Source organism: Macaca thibetana, chromosome 4, assembly GCF_024542745.1.
Source record: "Macaca thibetana thibetana isolate TM-01 chromosome 4, ASM2454274v1, whole genome shotgun sequence".
Classification (NCBI taxonomy): domain Eukaryota; kingdom Metazoa; phylum Chordata; class Mammalia; order Primates; family Cercopithecidae; genus Macaca; species Macaca thibetana.
This window is the reverse complement of record NC_065581.1, coordinates 96780710-96796735: the sequence shown is the minus strand read 5'-3', so window position 1 is coordinate 96796735 and position 16026 is coordinate 96780710. Positions and strand designations below refer to the sequence as shown.

General features: G+C 36.6%; 1 protein-coding gene across 1 annotated transcript in view; it reads left to right on the top strand.

Moving 5' to 3' along the window:
* Window positions 1-12205: 12205 nt before the first annotated feature.
* CCNC (cyclin C) overlaps window positions 12206-16026 on the top strand; it is a 165886-nt gene continuing 162065 nt past the window's right edge. Inside the window, exon 1 of the mRNA XM_050786601.1 lies at window positions 12206-12215. The gene's annotated coding sequence lies outside the window, so the exon portion shown is untranslated. The remainder of the gene's footprint in view (window positions 12216-16026) is intronic.

Genomic DNA, 16026 nt, shown 5'->3' with positions numbered 1-16026 from the left:
ACATTGTCAGGCTGCAAAATTTACAAACTTTTATACTCTACATCCCTTTTAAACATATGTTGCTCATCTCCATCTGAGACCACTTCATCCTGGACTTCATTGTCCATATCACTATTGGCATTTTGGTCAAAACCATTCAACGAGTCTCTAGGAAGTTCAAAACTTTCCCACATCTTTCTGTCTTCTTCTGAACCCTCCAAACTGTTCCAACCTCTGCCTGTTACTCATTTCCAAAGTTGCTTCCACATTTTCAGGTATCTTTATAGCAGCACCCCAAACTCTTGGTACCAATTAATTGTATTAGTCTGTTTGCATGCTGCTATAAAGAAATATCTGAGAAGTATCTAATTTATAAAGTAAAGAGGTTTAATTGACTCACAGTTCCACATGGTGGGGGAAACCTCAGGAAACTTATAATCATGGCAGGAGGCAAAGGGGAAGCAAGAATTTTCTTCACAAGGCAGCAGGAGAAAGAAGAGTAAAGGAATAACTTTCAAACACTATAAAACCATCAGATCTCATGAGAACTCATTCACTATCATGAGAACAGCATGGGGGAAACCATCCCCATAATCCAATCACCTCCCACCAGGTCCCTCCCTCAACACATGGGGGTACAATTTGAGATGAGACATGGGTGGGGACACAGAGCCAAACCATAACACCCTAGAACAACATACTTAGCAAAAATATTCTTCAAACATGAAGGAGAAATAAAAACTTTTCCAGACAAACAAAAGTTGAGAGATTTCATCAATACCAGACCAGTCCTGCAAGAAATGCTAAAAAAAGTACTTTAATCAGAAAGAAAATGATGTTAATGAGCAATAAGTAGTCACCTGAAGTTGCAAAACTCGCTGGTAATACTAAGTACACAGAAAAACACAGAAATTATAACACTGTACCTATAGTGTGTAAACCATTCTTATCCTAGGTTGAAAGGCTAAAAAATTGACCAGTCAAAAATAACACCTACAACAACTTTTCAAGACCTAGATAGTACAAAAAGAATGGAGATCCCAGAAATAACACCACGCACCTACAAACATCTGATGTTCAACAAAGCTTACAGAAGCAAGCCATGTGAAAAGAACTCACTATTTAATAAATGGTGCTGGGATAATTGGCTAGCCATATGTGAAAAAGACTCACTATTTAATAAATGGTGTTGGGATAACTGGCTAGCCATATGCAGAAAATTGAAACCAGACCCTTCCTTACATTATATACAAAAATCAACTCAAGATAGATAAAGACTTAAATGTAAAACCCCAAAAAATAAAAGCCCTAGAAGACAACCTAGGCAATACCATTCTGGACATAAGAACTGGCAAACATTTCATGAAAATGCAATTGCAACAAAAACAAAAATTGACAAATGGAATCAAATTAAACTAAACAGTTTCTGCACAGCAAAAACTCTGTTTACTCAACAGAGTAAACAGACAACTTATAGAATGGGAGAAAATTTGCAAACTATGCATCTGACAAAAATCTAGTGTCCATCATCTTTAAGGAATTTCAACAAGTTTACAAGAAAAAAACAACCTCTTTAAAAAGTGGGCAAAGAACATGAACAGACACTTTTCAAAAGAAGACTACATGTGGCTAACAAGCATATGCAAAAGGGCTCAATATTACCGATCATTAGAGAAATGCAAATTAAAACCACAATGTGATACCTTCTCACACCACTCAGAATGGCTATTCTTAAAAAGTAGAAAAATAACAAGTGCTGGCAAGGTGGCAGAGAAAAGGAAACACTTGTTGGTGGAAGTGTAAATTAGTTCAACCATTGTGGCAAGCTGTGAGGCAATTCCTCAAAGAGCTAAAAACAGAACTATCATTCGACTGAGCAATCGATTACTGGGTATATACCTGAAGGAATATAAATCATTCTACCATAAAAACATATGCACATGAGTGTTCACTGCAGCACTATTCACAAAAGCAAAGACATGGAGCCAACCTAAATGCTCATCATGACAGATTGGATAAAGAAAATGTTGTACATATACACTATGGAATACTATGCAGCTATATTTAAAAAAAAAAAAAAAAGAATGAGATCATGTCTTTTGCAGAAACCTGGAAGGGGCTGGAGGCCATTGTCCTTAGCAAACTAATACAGGAACAGAAAACCAAATACTGCATGTTCTCACTTATAACGGGGAGCTGAACACTGAGTACACTTAGACACAAAGGAACAAAGACACTGGAGACTACTTGTGGGTGGAGGGTGGGAGGAGGGAGAGGATCTGAAAAAAATAACTATTTGGCATTAGGCTTAGTACCTAGGTAACAAAATCATCTGTACATCAAACCCCCATTACACAAGTTTATATAACAAACATGCACATGTATCCTTGAATCTAAAATAAAAGTTTTTTAAAGAAATTAGTATAGTGAAATAAAATAAAGTGAGCTTTAGGATCAAAAAACATGGAAACAAAAAAAAGTTAAAAAGCAGGGGATGAAGCTAAGATGTGGAGTTTTTACTGGTTTTCATTTTGCTCGTTTGTTTGTTTGCTCGTTTGTTTGTGCAAACAATGTTAAGCTCTTATCAGCTTAAAATAATGGATTATAACATAGTATTTGCAAGCCTCGTGGTAACCTCAAACCAAAAAGCATACAATTGATGTACAAAAAGCAAACAGCACAAAACTAAATCATATCACTAGAGAATATCACATTCATTAAGAGGAAGACAGGAAGGAAAGAAAGACCACAAAATAACCAGAAAATAAATAACAAAATTGCAGGAGTAAGTTCTTACCTACCAATAGTAACATTGAATGTAAATGTACTAACTCTCCAATCAAAGACATAGAGTGGCTGAATGGATTTAAAAACCATGACCAATTTATCTGTTGCATACACAAAACATACTTCACCTATAAGGACAAATATAGACTACAGATAAGAAGATTAAAAGAGATATTCCATGCCAATAAAAAACAAAAAAGAGCAGAAGTAACTGTATGTATATCAGACAAAATAGATTTTGACATAAAAACTATAAGAAGATACAAAGAAAGTCGCTATATAATAACAAAGGGGTCAATCTATCAACAGGATATAACAATTTTAAACATACTTGCAACGAACACCAGAGCACCAAAATATATAAAGTAAATATTATTAGAGCTAAAGAGAGAGAGATTGACCCCAGTAAAATAATAGCTGGGACTTCAACACTCCACTTTCAGCATTGGTCAGATCTTCCAGAAAGAAAATCAACAAAGAAACATCAGACTTAATCTGCACTATAGACCAAATGAATCTAATAGATATTTATAGAACATTTCATCCACAGAATACACATTCTTCCCCTCAGCACATGGGTCATCCTCAAGGATAGACCATATGTTAGGTCACAAAACATATATTAAAACATTCAAACAACTGAAACAACATCAAGCATCTTCTCTGGCCACAATGGAATAAAACTAGAATTAATAACAAGAGAAACTTTGGAAACTATACAAATACATGGGAATTAAACAGTATGCTTCTGAATGACAAGTAGGCCAACGAAGAAATTAAGAAGGAAATTTTAAAATTTCTTGAGGCAAATGATATTGGAAACACAACATACCAAAACCCCTGGGATAAAACAAAAAGCAGTACTAAGAAGAAAGTTTATAGCTATAAGTACCTACATCAAAAAAGAAGGAAATTATCAAATAAATCATCTAATGATGCATATTAAAGAACTAGAAAACAAGTGCAAAACAAACCCAAAATTAGTAGAAAAAAAGAAATAAAGATCAGATCAGAAATAAATAAAGTTGAAATTTAAAAAAAAAATCAATGAAACAAAAAGTTGTTTTTTTGAAAAGTTAAACAAAATTGACAAACCTTTAGCCAGACTGAGAAAAAAAGAGAAGATCCAAATAAATAAAATCAGAGATGAAAAAAGAGACATTATGACTGATAACACAAAAATGCAAAGGATCATTACTGGCTACTGTGAGCAGCATTTGCCAATAAATTATAAAATCTAGAAGACATGGACAAATTCCTAGACACATACAACCTACTAAATTGAACCGTGAAGAAATCCAAAACCTGAACAGACCAATAACAAGTAACAAGATTGAAGGAATAATAAAAACTCTCGACCATCCTGGCTAACACAGTGAAACCCCGTCTCTACCAAAAAATACAAAAAACTAGCCGGGCGAGGTGGCGGTCGCCTGTAGTCCCAGCTACTCAGGAGGCTGAGGCAGGAGAATGGCGTGAACCCAGGAGGCAGAGCTTGCAGTGAGCTGAGATCTGGCCACTGCACACCAGCCTGGGCGACAGAGCGAGACTCCGTCTCAAAAAAAAAAAAAAAAAAAAAAAAAAAAATTCTCCCAGCAAAGAAAAGTCCAGGACTGATGGCTTCAGTGATGATTTCTACCAAACGTTTAAAGAAGAACTAATGGCAGTCCTATTCAAACTATTCCAAAAAACAGAAGAAGAGGGAATACTTCCAAACTAATTCTGTGAAGCCAGAGTTACCCTGATACCAAAACCAGACAAGAACAAATCAAAGAAAGAAAACTATAGGCCAATATTTCTGATGAATATTGATGAAAAATCCTCAACAATATACTAGCAAACAGAATTCAGCAATGCATTTAAAAGATCATTCATCATGACCAAGTGGGATTATCCCTGGGATGCAAAGATGGTTCAACACATTCAAATCAGTCAATGTAATATGTCATATCAAAAGAATGAATAAAAATCATATGATCATTTCATTTGATGCTGAAAAATCAGATGGAAATTTTTACCATCACTTCATAATAAAACCCCTCAAAAACTGGGTATAAGAACATGCCTCAACGTAAGTGCCATATTCAACAGACTTGCAGCTACTATTACACTGAATGAGGAAAAATTGAAAGCATTTTCTCTGAGATCAGGAACATGGGAAAGATGACCACTTTTATCCTTGTTATTCTACATCCTACTGGAAGTCCCAGCAACAGCAATCAGACAAGAGAAAAAAATAAAGAGCATCCAAATTGGAAAAGAAGAAATCAAATTATCTTTGTTTGCAGATGAAATGATCTTATATTTGGAAAAACCTAAAGACTCCACCAAAAAAACAATTCAAACTGATTAACAAATTCAGTAATGTTGCAGGATACAAAATCAACATACAAAAATTGGTAGCATTTCTATATGCCAACAGTGAACCATCTGAAAAAGAAACTTTTTTTAAAATCTCATTTACAATAGCCACAAATAAAATTAAATACCTAGGAATTAACTTAACCAAAGAAGTGAAATATCTATAATGAAAACTATGAAACATTGGTGAAAGAAATTGAAGAGGACACAAAAACATGGAAAGATATTTCACGTACATGGACTGAAGAATCAAAAGTCCATACTACCCAAAGTAATCTATAGATGCGATGCAATCTCTATCAAAATACTGTTGACATTCTTCACAGAAATAGAAAAAAACTATCCTAAAATGTACATGGAACCACACAAGTCCCAGACTATCCCCAAACTATCCTAAGCAAAAAGAACAAAACTGGAGGAATCATATTACCTGACTTCAGTTATACTACAGAACCTATAGTAACCGAAACAGTATGGTACTGGCACAAAAACAAACACATAGACCAATGGAACAGAGTGGAGAACCCGGAAACAAATCCACACACCTACAGTGAACTGTTTTTTGACAAGGGTGCCAAGAACACACACTGGGAAAAAGACAATGTCCTAAACAAATGATGCTGGTAAAACTGGATATCCACATGCAGAAGAATGAAACTAGACTCCTGTCTCTTACCATATACAAAAATCAAACCAAAATGGATTAAAGACTTAAATCAAAGTCCTTAAGCTATGAAACTATTACAAGAAAACATTGGAGAAAATCTCTGGGACATTGACTTGTGCAAAACTTTCTTGAGCAATACCCCACAAGCACAGGCAACCAAAGCAAAAATGCACAAATGGGATCACATCAAGTTAAAAAGTGGTTTCCTTCTGCACAGCAAAGGACACAATCAGCAAGGTGAAGAGACAACCCATGCAATGGGAGAAAAAATTTGTAAACTATCCATCTGACAAGTGATTAATAACCAGAATATATAAGGAGCTCCAACAACTGTATAAGAAAAAAAAATCTAATAATCCAATCAAAATAGGGAAAGAGTTGAATAGTCATTTCTCAAAAGAAGACATACAAATGGAAAACAGGCATATGAAAAGGTACTCAATATCATTGATCATTAGAGAAATGTAAGTCAAAATTACAATGAGATATCATCTCATCCCAGTTAAAACAGCCTATACCCAAAAGACAGGCAACACCAAGCGCTAGCAAGGATGTGGAGAAAGAGAATTCTTGCACACTGTTGGTGGGAATGCAATTTAGTACAACCACTATGAAGAACAGTTTGGAGGTTCCTCAAAAAACTAAAAATTGAGCTATCATATTATCCAGCAATCCCACTGCAGGCTATATAACAAAAAGAAAAAAAAAATCAGTATGTCGAAGAGATATCTGCACTCCTATGTTTGTTGCCACACTGTTCACAACAGCCAAAATTTGGAAACAATCTGTTTCCATCAACAGATGAATGAATAAAGAAAATGTAGTACATAAACACAATGGAGTACTCCTGTCCTTTGCAATAGTACTCACAATACACAATAGTACTCCTGTCCTTTGCAACAACATGGATGGAACTGGAGATCATTATGTTAAGTGAAATAAACCAGGCACAGAAAGACAAACATTGCATTTTCTCACTTATTTGTGGACTCTAAGGATGGAAACAATTGAACTTATGGAGACAGAGAGTAGAAAGGTGATTACCAGGGACTGGAAATGCAGTGAGGGGGTAGGTGGGAGGCGGTGATAGTTAATGGGTAAAAAATAAAATAGAAAGAATGAATAAGACTGGCTGGGCACAGTGGCTCATGCTCTAATTCCAGCACTTTGGGAGGCCAAGGCAGGCAGATCACCTGAGGTCAGGAGTTTGAGACCAGCCTGGCCAACATGGTGAAAACCCTTCTCTACTAAAAATACAAAAATGAGCTGGGCATAGTGGCATGCGCCTGTAATCCTAGCTACTCAGGAGGCAGAAGCAGGAGAATCACTTGAACCTGGGAGGCAGAGGTTATGGTGAGCCGATACAGTGCCATTGCACTCCAGCCTCAGTGACAAGAGCAAAAAAAAAAAAAAAAAAAAAAAAAAAAAAAAAAAAAAAAAAAAAAAATGAATGAATAAGACCTACTCTTTGATAGCACAACAGGGTGACTACAGTCAATAATAATTTAATTGTACATTTTAAAATAACTAAAAGAGTATAATAGCACTCTTTGTAACACAAAAGATAAATGCTTGAGGAAATGGATACCCCATTCTCCATGATATGATTCTTATACATTGCATGCCTGTATCAAAACATCTAATATGCCTCATAAACACATGCACCTACTATGTACCCACAAAAATTAAAAATTAAAAAATAATTATAAGGGACACTACCATTATATACAGCAAATTAATACGAGGAGCATAATAACAAAAATAGTTCAGTGAATTCTATGAAGATTTTTTTTACCTAATCAATAAGTTGCAATCATCTGCTTATAATTCTCAAATAACACATTAAGTCATCCCTAAAACTTAAAAAAAAATCAGAAGGATAAAACATTGTACTTACCAATTTCTCTTTGCATTTGTAAGAAATAAAGTCTGACCACACTATAAATGTGCTCTTTAGATTTGAAAGCTTATAGAAAGCAACCAAAAGTATTCTTTCCTGTTAGATGAAGTAAATTAAATTATTTTAAATCCAAAATACAAAAAAAGTCATAAAAGTAGCTTTATGTATTTGATGCTTTAAAATTAAGTTAGCCCCATGACACACAATTTACCTATATAACAAACCTGCACATGTACCCCTGAACCTAAAATAAAAGTTAAAATAATTAAAAAGGTAAAATTAAGTTAGACTTTTTATATTTATTATTTTGCCAGTAAATAATCTTGTCACATAATTAAAGTTATCCACATGTACATACATATTTAAAAATTTCAAAATTTGTCTTTATAATATGAAGCCATCTGAGTTGAATCTTAGATGAATTTTATAATCCAAATTTTAAAAATATACTCTTCTAAATAAAAACATTTTTGCTTAAAACCATTTCTGTGGAATATCCATGCAAAAACAACAAAAAAAAATTTTAATTTTAAGGAGATTTGCCAGATTATAAGTGACTGTGAAAGAGATTCATAAGTCAAAAGTATTTGGAAGACAGTGGTTTATAAAGTTGATGTCCAGAATTCCACAGACCCCACCAAAACTGCAGGCCGCGGTCTGAAAGCCCCTTAACAACAAAAACAATTGGCACCACTGTGGAGATTAAGAATAGGAAATGTGGAATCAGACAGAGTTGGGTTCTAATTAAACTACCTACGCTTTAAATTCTTCTAAATGTATAAAATGGCCAGGCGCGGTGGTTCATGCCTATAATCCCAGCACTTTGGGAGGTCAAGATGGGAGGTCCTGCTTGAGCCCAGGAGTTTGAGACCAGCCTGGGCAACATGACAAAACCCAGTCTCTATGAAAAATAAATAATAAAAATAATAATAATAACAATTAACCAGGCACAGTAGCATGTGCCTGTAGTCCCAGCTGCTTGGAAGGCCAAAGAGGGAGGATTGCTTGAGCCAGGGAGGTGGAGGTTATAGTGAACTCAGATCATACCACTGCACTCCAGCCTGGGTGAGAGAGCGAGATCCTGTCTCAGAAAAGAATAAGTAGATAAATAAATAAATGTATAAAATGAAGAGAATAGTGCCTCCTTCTCAAGATTGCTATGCCAATTAAGTCAGGTAACAAATGGAAGTGACTAGCACAGCGATTAGGCATATGGTCAGTATTCAATAAATTACAGAGGTAATATGTATAACATTTACAGATGTAAATATGTAACACCAAGAGAAGAAATGCACTAACTCGAATTCTCACTAAGCTCTAAGTAACTGATATCAGCAACTTTACTGAGAAGAGAGGAAGACAGAAAAGCAAAAGAGAAAGATTACTGATAAGAAGGAAGAGGCACAAACATTGAAAACAAAATAGACAAAAAACATACTTTTGCCTAACATGTGGACAAAATAGCTACAAATATCACAAATACACTTGTCTCCCTCTAAACCTACGAGCACCTGGGGACATGACAATAAATAAGCAACAACTTTCAGGAAGTTGCTGCCATGTATATTTAATACTAACTAAATATAATCACAGAACCGTGGGATGATGCAGTTAAAGGGACCCAAGAGAGGACCTAAGCAGCTCCAACATTTTGCAAAACACACAATAAAGAACCTAGGTGATCTGTCCAAGGTCATACTCAATTAGAGACAGAGGCAAAACTTGAATCAGAATTTCTAGTTCAGAGCTCTTTCTTGTTTGCAAAAAATAGCCTTTGTGTGTATGTGACAGGAAAGGAGAGGCGGTGGGACAGCCTCTGGGGCATACAAGGCAAGGTTTCCAACACTGCACTTGGCTAGCAATAAGATTGAAGATTGACAAGTCAGCAAGGCTTTTTTCCCTAGGGACAGATAACATGCCGCATTCTTCCTCCTAGAAGAGGCAGTTGGAGTAAAACATCCCTGCTGTCAAAATGACCACTGTTTTCAAATTCATTTCCCACCTACCCTTCAGAATGGAAATGAGCCCAGATCCCTCCCTCAGAATAGTTAAGCACAGAATCATCACTCAAATGGAGCAAGCAGCTTGCAGAATGGCTGCAATGAGTTGCTTCCCCAGTAAATAGATTGAACATTATTGCTGTACTTCATACCCTCAATGGAACTCCGTCTCATGAATGGAATGGTATATTATAACTGGCATAAAATAGGCCACCACTTTAGTTACAACACAGGATTATCCAAATAAACAAGCATTAATCATGCACATTATGTAGAGCATAATGCTTCAGAGAGCTTCTGCAAACAGCTCCAAATGAACTCGACCAAATTATACCATCTGACAGCTGTTCCGTGACCTGTGGGAAATGAGTTGGTGGTCTCAGTCCAGTTCCTAGTGGACAGGTGTCCGAAGCACAAAAACTATTCTCACAATTGGGCCTAATTAGCAACCTGGTTGTTGCAGCCGCAATAAAACCTGGAGCCCATGTCACCGCCATGCTGTTGGAGGCTTGTCTTGCCATCAGGTGGCCATGAGCCCAAGGCTTAGTACAGAAACGCTCACAATGGCGCCTGCACAAAATGTCGTTGCTTCAGGAGAAACAGGGAACTGTGTCCAGGACTGGCTCTCTGTCTCCCACCTGACTCCCCTAAGCCCGACTACAAAGACATCAGAGATACAAATAGAGAGTTCTGGTTACTATTTTAATCCATGGAAGGAACATGCCTGTAACACTTAAAATGTTATGAACGCCTACTTTTCATAAGAACAATACACTCATCTATAAGAACAACAACGAAAACAGATTCCCCTGGATGCCAAATCATTTTCAAAATGTCTCCTTTTACCTCTTTGCCCTAACCGAAAGTTGACAACTGCTTCTGAGAACATTGCCTCTCCTGTAACCCTCCCAAGAGCGCAGTTATTTTCTCCAAAGCTCTACATACCTCACTAACAGATACAAGTATTACTGTAACAGAAAACAGTATTATTGTTCCTAAATGTCACTTCTAGGCCCTTCCTTCCCTGCCCTTGCAAACTCCTTGTTTCCTGACACTCAAAGCATTCAGCTCTGCCCCTATCAACCTTCCATTCAACCCTTTTGTTCAGGAAAAAAAAAAAAAAATGTTAACTCATGGCTTACAGTCTTCTTCCCTTATTCTCTTTCTGATATCATCAGTGGTGATTTCAACACCCACTTGGGCAAACCATAAACATTCTGGCCTCTAAGTTTCTTATCTTCCTCATTTTTTCCCCAATACCACAGCCACCCACTCTAATGACTGTACTGCAGACATTGTCATTACCAGAAACTGTGCACTTCAAAAAATCTTAATACAAATACTACTCCCTTGGACTACAGCCAGTCATTCCAAGATCACTTTGTCACAGCTCTCCTCTTTACAACTCTTCTGCCACATGCAGACCAATCACTTGGCCTACAGCTTTCTCACTGTTCATTGACCCCCGCCCCCCACCCCACCTTCTCATCTCTCACCTTTCTTGGTCTCTTGCCTTTCTTCGTCCTTTCATCTAAATTAACATTAATTCCTGTCAATTTTTTCTCCAAATCATATTCACTTATTTATTAGTCACCATTTATCCCCAGTTGGTGCCTTAGCAGTATAAATTCAATCATATTTCCTGAATGAGTGAAGCATTAGAAGTAAATGCTGGAGGCCGGGCGTGGTGGCTTATGCCTATAATCCCAGCACTTTGGGAGGCCGAGGCAGGTGGATCAACCGAGGTCGGGAGTTTGAGACTAGCCTGGCCAACATGGCAAAACCCCATCTCTACTAAATATAGAAAAAAATTAGCCAGGCGTGGTGGCAGACACCTGTAATCTCAGGTACTTGGGAGGCTGAGACAAGAGAATCACTTGAAACCAGGAGGCAGAGGTTGCAGTGAGTGAAGATCATGCCACTGCACTCCAGCCTGGGCGACAGAGCGAGACTCCACCTCAGAAAAAAAAAGAAAGAAAGAAAGAAAGAAAAAAGAAGTAAACGCTGGAGAGTTTCACTACTGCTTAGACTATAGAAACACAAGAGAATGTCACTTCTACACTAACAGTGTGGAAAAAATTGATAATCTACAAAAACATAACTTTTGTTTATCCCAACAAGGGATCAGAGGTTGCAATTAAAGCAAACTGAATTCTAAAGAAGAACAAATCCCAACAAAGAGAAACAGAACACATAAACAATTTTACTTTTGGCAGAGCATAGGAGAGAACTGCCACATAAATTGGTAAGAATTCAGCAAAGGCCTGGCAAGGTGGCTCACTCCTGTAATCCCAACATTTTGAGAGGCCCAGGCAGGTGGATTGCTTAAGCTCAGGACTTCAAGACCAGCCTGGGCAACACAGCAAAACCCCATCTCAATTCATAAAGGCCAAGTGTGGGTTAGCATGACAGTGTGGCATAGCTAGGAGGTCCAGACCCAGGGTGGGAGGGAGAAAGGTTACATTTATTGATAAGATTTTTTCATAGACTTCTACCAGGTGCTGATAAGAAAGCTTGGGGGCAGAATAGAAAACTGGAGACCTCCCTGCTTAGTGATGCAGGTGTACAGGAGCTGATTGTCAGGAAATTCTCTTCGACCTAGGGCCAACCAGAGATACAAGGCAGAGAAAGTCAACTTATTAGATTCAAAAGTCTAGTTTTCAACAAAAAAATCATAATACATACATAGAAACAGAAAAGTATGGCCCATTTAAAGGAAAATAATAAATCAATATAAAGTATCTTTTAAAGACCTAATGGAAGATTTCCTAGACAAAGACTTTAAAATAACTAAACCACTATCTTAAAGATACTCAGAGAACTAAAGGAAGATATGAAGGAGAGTCAAGAAAATAATGAATGAACAAAATGGAAATATCCATAAAGAAATAGAAAAGCTAAAAATAAGCCAAAAATATCTGGAATTGAAAAGTACAATAACTAAAATTAAAAATTTACTGGAGATATTCAAAGGCAGGTTTGAACAAGCAGAAGAAAGAATCCATGAACTTAAAGGTGTGACAAAGGAAGTTATCAAGTCTGAGAAAGAGAAAGAAAAAAATATGAGCGAAAGGTGAACAGAGCCTAAGGGACCTGTGAGATGCCAGCAAGCAAACCAACATACACACTGTGGGAGTTTCAGAAGGAGAAAAAAATGGGACAGCAAGATTATTTGAAGGAATAATAGCTGAAAATGTCCCAAGTTTGATGAAAGTCATGAATATAAACATCCCTGAAGATCAATAAACTCCAAGTAAAATCAACTAAAAACCAAAAAAAAAACCCCTACCAATACACATTGTAATCAAGCTTTTTAAAGGCAAAGATAAAGAGAAAATAAATCCTGAAAAGAAAAAAAGAGAAATAACTCATCATATACCAGGGATCCTCAATAAAATAATCAGAAAATTTCTCATAAGGAAAAGCTGAAGGAGTTTATTACCCTAGACATTCCCTGAAAAAGGTTACTATACAGTAACTAAAAGTAACTCAAACCTGTATGAAAAAATAAAGATTGAATAAAGATAAATACTTGGGCAATTATAAAAGCTAATATTACTGTAGCAATGGTTTGTAAAATATTTTGTTTTCTACATAATTTAAGAAAATAATGCATTTAAATTAATTATCAGTTTATGTTTTGGGGCACACAATGTATAAAGATGTAATTCTGTAACATCAACAACTAAAAGAGGTGGGGGTGCTGCTGTAAAAGAACAGAGTTTTTGTATGTTATGGAAGTTAAGTTAATATAAATTCCAATTAGTGTTGTAACTTTAGGGTATAAATGTACTCTCCATGGTAATCACAAATAAAATAGCTATAGAATATACACAAAAAATGAGAAAGGAATTTAAACATTTCACTACCAAGAAAAGTCAACTAAACACAAAAGAAGACTGTAATGCAGAAACAGGAATTTTTAGAAGCTAGATAATGAATAGCAAAATGACAAAAGTAAGCCCCTCCTTTTCAGTAGTCATTTTAGGTGTAAATAGCTTAAACTCTGTAATCAAAAGGCAGAGATTGGCAGAATGGATAAAAACACATGATTCAACTAAATGCTATCTACAAGACTCAGTTTAGCTTCAAAGACAAACAGATTGAAAGTGAAAGAATTAAAATAGACATTCTATGCAAATAGTAATTAAAAGAAAGCACTGGTGGCTATACTGATATATAAAATAGATATTATTATTATTATTATTGTACTTTAAGTCCTAGGGTACATGTGCACAACGTGCAGGTTTGATACATATGTATACACATGCCATATTGGTTTGCTGCACCCATCAACTCATCATTTACATTAGGTATTTCTCCTAATGCTATCTCTCCCCACGCCACCAACCCCCCGACAGGCCCTGGTGTGTGATGTTCCCCACCCTGTGTCCAAGTGATCTCATTGTTCAATTCCCACTTATGAGTGAGAACATGCAGTGTTTGGTTTTCTGTCCTTGTGATAGTTTGCTGAGAATGATGGTTTCCAGCTTCATCATGTGCCTGCAAAGGACATGAACTCATCTTTTTTATGGCTGCACATTATTTCATGGTGTATATGTGCCACATTTTCTTAATCCAGTCTATCATTGACGGACATTTGTGTTGGTTCCAAGTCTTTGCTATTGTGAATAGTGCTGCAATAAACATACATGTGTATGTGTCTTTATAGTGGAATGATTTATAATCCTTTGGGTATATACCCAGTAATGTGATTGCTGGGTCAAATGTTATTTCTAGTTCTGGATCCTTGAGGAAGTGCCACACTGTCTTCCACAATGGCTGAACTAATTTACACTCCCACCAACAGTGTAAAAGCATTCCTATTTCTCTACATCCTCTCCAGCATCTGTTGTTTCCTGACTTTTTAATGATTGCCATTCTACCTGGTGTGAGATGGTATCTCATTGTGGTTTTGATTTGCATTTCTCTGATGACCAGTGATGATGAGCATTTTTTCACGTGTCTGTTGGTGGCATCAGTGTCTTCTTTTAAGAGGTGTCTGTTCACATCCTGTTACCACTTTTTGATAGGGTTGTTTGTTTTTTTTTTCTTGTAAATTTGTTTGAGTTCTTTGTAGATTCTGGATATTAGCCCTTTGTCAGATGGGAAGATTGCAAAAATTTTCTTCCATTCTGTAGGTTGCCTGTCCACTCTGACGGTAGTTTCTTTTGCTGTGCAGAAGCTCTTTAGTTTAATTAGATCCCATTTGTCTATTGTGGCTTTTGTTGTCATTGCTTTTGGTGTTTTTGTCACGAAGTCCTTGCCCGTGCCTATGTCCTGAATGCTATTACCCAGGTTTTCTTCTAGAGTTTTTATGGTTTTAGGTCTAACATTTAAGTCTTTAATCCATCTTGAATTAATTTTTGTATAAGGTGTAAGGAAGGGATCCATTTTCAGCTTTCTACTTATGGCTAGCCAGTTTTCCCAACACCATTTATTAAATAGATAATCCTTTCCCCATTGCGTGTTTTTGTCAGATTTGTCAAAGATCAGATGGTTGTAGATGTGTGGTGTTATTTCTGAGGCCTCTGTTCTGTTCCATTATATATCTATCTCTCTGTTTTGGTACCAGTAACCAAAACCATGCTGTTTTGGTTACTGTAGCCTTGTAGTATAGTTTGAAGTCAGGTAGTGTGATGCCTCCAGCTTTGTTCTTTTTGCTTAGAATTGTCTTGGCAGTGTGGGCTCTTTTTGGTTCCACGTGAACTTTAAAGCAGTTTTTTTCCAATTCTGTGAAGAAAGTCATTGAAATTACTTTGGGCAGTATGGCCATTTTCACGATATTGATTCTTCCTATTCATGAGCATGCAATATTCTTCCATTCATTTGTATCCTCTTTTATTTCGCTGAGCAGTGGTTTGTAGTTCTCCTTGAAGAAGTCCTTCACATCCCTTGTAAGTTAGATTCCTAGGTATTTTATTCTCTTTGTAGCAATTGTGAATGGGAGTTCACCCATGATTTGGCTCTCTGTTTGTCTGTTACTGGTATATAGGAATGCTTGTGATTTTTGCACATTGATTTTGTATCCTGAGACTTTGCTGAAATTGCTTATCAGCCTAAGGAGATTTGGGGCTGAGATGATGGGGTTTTCTAAATATACAATCATGTCATCTGCAAACAAGGACAATTTGACTTCCTCTTTTCTTAACTGAATACCCTTTATTTCTTTCTCTTGCCTGATTGCCCTGGCCAGAACTTCCAACACTATGTTGAATAGGAGTGGTGAAAGAGGGCATCCCTGTCTTGTGCCAGTTTTCAAAAGAAATGCATCCAGTTTTTGCCCATTCAGTATGATATCTGCTGTGGGTTGGTCATAAATAGCTCTTATT